Here is a 3,887-nt window from a genome sequence, read left to right as displayed (position 1 = left end):
CTTCAGCATATGTTAGATCTATGTGGTCTTTTAAAATGGCTACATACTATTCTATTGTATGAATAACTATGTTTTATGGGAGATTGGTGAACATTTTGGTTGTTTTCAAGTTGTTGCTTTTTCTTTTTTAAAATAAGGTTGCTTTTCACCAACAAAGCTCATGTAAAGATCAAGTACTCAATACATTTTTGCTGAAGGATAAAAAATTTCAGTGAGAAATCTTACACCATTGTTCTTTAACATGTTCCTTATTAGTTACTTAGTTAAATCCTGAGATGTGCTAGATTTGCCTGCAGAATCATTGTACCATTTTATATTTCCAGTAGTAGTATAGGGAACTTCCTATTCACATAAAACTTGAATTTCTATATTCATACATTCTAATTGTTGAATACCTTTCCTTGCTGTATCAGTCCTTATTGATGTTTTTTAAAGTTTTCCCCATTCCATAAGTACACTTAAGTTAACCTCTCTCTTATTATTTATTCCTAGACTTTTGTTGTTGTTTTTATATCTAAATGTTTAACCCATCTAGATCTCTTTACAGGATTAGGAAAACTTATATCATCCTATGTTAATTAATTATCTCAATAGCATTTCTTCCTTTTATCATTAAATTGTGAAATATAACACATCTATAGAAAAGTGCATAACCATAAGTGAATAATTATAAAATAAATACCCATGTAACATGTAATAAACCGAGGTTGAGAAATAGAAATTTGTAAGCTCCTGTGCCCCCTCTGATGATTTTTTTATTAATCACAAAATCCTCCCTTCTCACCAGAAGTAATCACTATCCTGAATTTTACCGTAATTAATTATTTCCTTGCTTCTCTTTATAGTTTTTTTTACCTGTATCTGCATTCCTAACCATTTACTTTTGCCTATGATTTAACTTTATATAAAGTGAATCACACTGATTTTACTCATTTTATCTTTCTTACAGCACTCAAATTATGTTAATAAACACCATTCATGTTTTTATGTATAGATCTGGTTCATTCATTCTTATTGCATATATTATATCATTGCATGAATATAACATATAATGCATTTATTCATTTTCATCATTATGGATATTATTTCCCAATTTTTGGCTACTGATAATGCTCTCATTAACAAGTTTGTACATCTCTGACAGGTACATATAAGAAGTGGAATTCCTGAGTCATAGGTATCCATATTTTCACCTTTAGTAGATAATGACAAAATATTTTCCAAAGTGATTGCATCAATTTACATTCCCATCAGCATATTTTTATCTGGTTTGAGTTATTTGTGAGTTATATGTGTGGAAAATACCTCTCCCACTGGATGGCTTAATTTTCAAATTTTGTCATAGTATTTTTTTTAAAAATCCTTTTATTATGGAATATTTCAAATATATTCAAAAGTCGTTTGGAAAAATATAATGTAACCTGATGTACTCACCACTAAGCTACAATAATTTCCAACTCATGGTAAATCTGTTTCTATTTCCACCCCCTCCTTTCTTACTATATTGTACTTTTAATCTTTTATTTAAGTATAATTGCTATATAATCTTATATTAGTTTAAAGTGTATAATATAGTGATTTGACATTTACATACCTTACAATGTGATCAACACACTAAGTCTAGTAATCATCTGTCACCGTGCATACTTATCAAAATATTATTGACTATATACCCCTTCACCCTTTTCACTATCTCTACATGCCCCTCCCCTCTGACAACCATCTGTTTAATCTCTGTTTCTATGAGTCTGTTTTTGTCTTATTTTGTTGTTTTTTAGATTACACATATAAGTGAAACCATATGGTATTTGTCTTTCTCTGTCTGACTTATTTCACTACTAGAGGCCCGGTGCACAAAATTCATGCACGGGTGGGATCCATAGGCCTGGCTGGCAATTAGGGCTTATCAGGGCCGTCTTGCCCAGTCCCGATTGGGGCCAGGCTGGCCGGGTCCTGGTGGCTGCCGGCCGGAGCCTGCTGGCACCTGTCGGCTCTGCCGGATAGGGCCTGCTGGATGGGGGGAGTGGTGGGGGAGGTTGGCTATGGAAGCACACTGACCACCAGGGGCAGCTCCTGCATTGAGTGTATGCCCCCTGCTGGTCAGTGCACGTCATAGTGAATGGTCAACCTGTTGTTCCGGTCATTCTGGTCATTCGGTCCTAATGGTCGCTTAGGCTTTTATATATATAGATTACAGTTTTTTAAAATTTACTGGCACTGGTTAATAAAATTACATAGGTTTCACAGGTACAATTCTATAATTCATCATCTGTATATCTTATTGTGTGTTCATTGCCCCAAGACAAGTCTCCTTCCATCACCATTTATCCCCCCTTTATCCTCTATTTCTCCCAACCACCTTTTCCCTTTGATAATCACCATACTGTTGTCTGTCTATGAAGGTTTTTTTTCCTTAATCCTTTCACCTTTTTCACCAGCCCTACTACCCCATCCCCTTTGACACCTGCCAGTCTGTTCTCTGTATCTTGAGTCTCTTTTTATTTTGTTTATTTATTTTGTTCATTAGATTCCACATATAGGTGAGAACATATGGTATTTGTCTTTCTTTTTTTGATTCTTATACTAGAAGCCCAGTGCACAAAATTCATGCACAGGTGTGGTCCCTAGGCCTGGCTGGCGATTGAAGCGTAAGCATCTGTTGTGGAAGAGCAGGTCCCAGCTTACCTCTGGGCCCTGAGCAGCACCTGAGCCCCCGAGCACCTGGCACCTGTGTGTGGAGGCTTCCCCAGTGTGTGAGCCCTGGTGTCCTAGGAGAGGGTAACAGGGGCAGTGAGAGCTAGCTGGGTGGACACCCTGCATTCTCACTGCACCTCCGTCCCTGTCACCCTTGCCTCCAGGTAGCTGGTAAGAGGCCCCTGCCCCCTGCCTGGGTGCCATGGGAAGTTGGTGGTTGCCACCCACTCCCAGTTCTCTGTCTCAGCCTGGGCCCGGCCCCAATTTTGGGAATCAGGGCCTGCCAGCCACTGGTTGCAGTCAGCGGGGCAATTGGCGGAGCAAGTAGGTCCCCACTCACATCCGCCTTGGCCTGGCACCGCCTGCTCACCTGCTCCACCATCCCGCTATGGTCCCGCTCTCATAGGGGCCCATCTGGGCCGGCAGCACCTCCACTGCTGCCCACTGCCAGCACCATGTCACTGACGCCCACCATGTTCCGCGCTACCCCCTGGTGGTCAGCGCACATCATAGCAAGACATCGAACTCCCGGTTTCCAGGTCGAACAACCACCTGAGGGGATAATTTGCATATTAGGCTTTTATTATATAGGATTTTATCCTCCCTATATCCTCCTCCACCTTCCCCCACCCCCTCCCTGGCAATCATCACACAGTTGTCCATGTCCATGAGGGGTTTTTTTTCTGTTTTTAATTTTTTTAATCATGGTTTTTTATTTTACATTGGTTTGAATGAGGATCTAATACCCCACACACATTACCCTTCCTTGATATGTCTCTTAGGTCTCTTTTAATCCAAAGTTTCCCCACTCATCACTTTTAAATATATTTTTATAGGAAAAACATATATGTACATAACAGAAAATTTACCATTTTAAATGTACAGTTCAGTAACATTAGGTATATTTACACTGTTGTGCAACCATCACTACTATCCATCTACAGAACTTTCTTCATCTTCTGAAACTAAAACTCTATATCCATTAACAATAATTCCACATTTCTCCCTTCCCCCAGCCCTTGACAACCACTATTCTTTCTGTTTCTGTGAATTTGCCTATTCTCGGTATCTCATAGCAGTGAAATCATACAATACTTCTCCTTTCATGCCTGGCTTATTTTGCTTAGCATAATATATTTAAGGTTTATATATGTTGTAGCATATGTCAGAATTTCATTCCTTTTTAAAACTAA

The sequence above is a fragment of the Myotis brandtii genome, unplaced genomic scaffold, assembly GCF_000412655.1.
Source record: "Myotis brandtii unplaced genomic scaffold, ASM41265v1 scaffold87, whole genome shotgun sequence".
Classification (NCBI taxonomy): Eukaryota; Metazoa; Chordata; class Mammalia; order Chiroptera; family Vespertilionidae; genus Myotis; species Myotis brandtii.
This window is presented reverse-complemented; position numbering follows the sequence as displayed.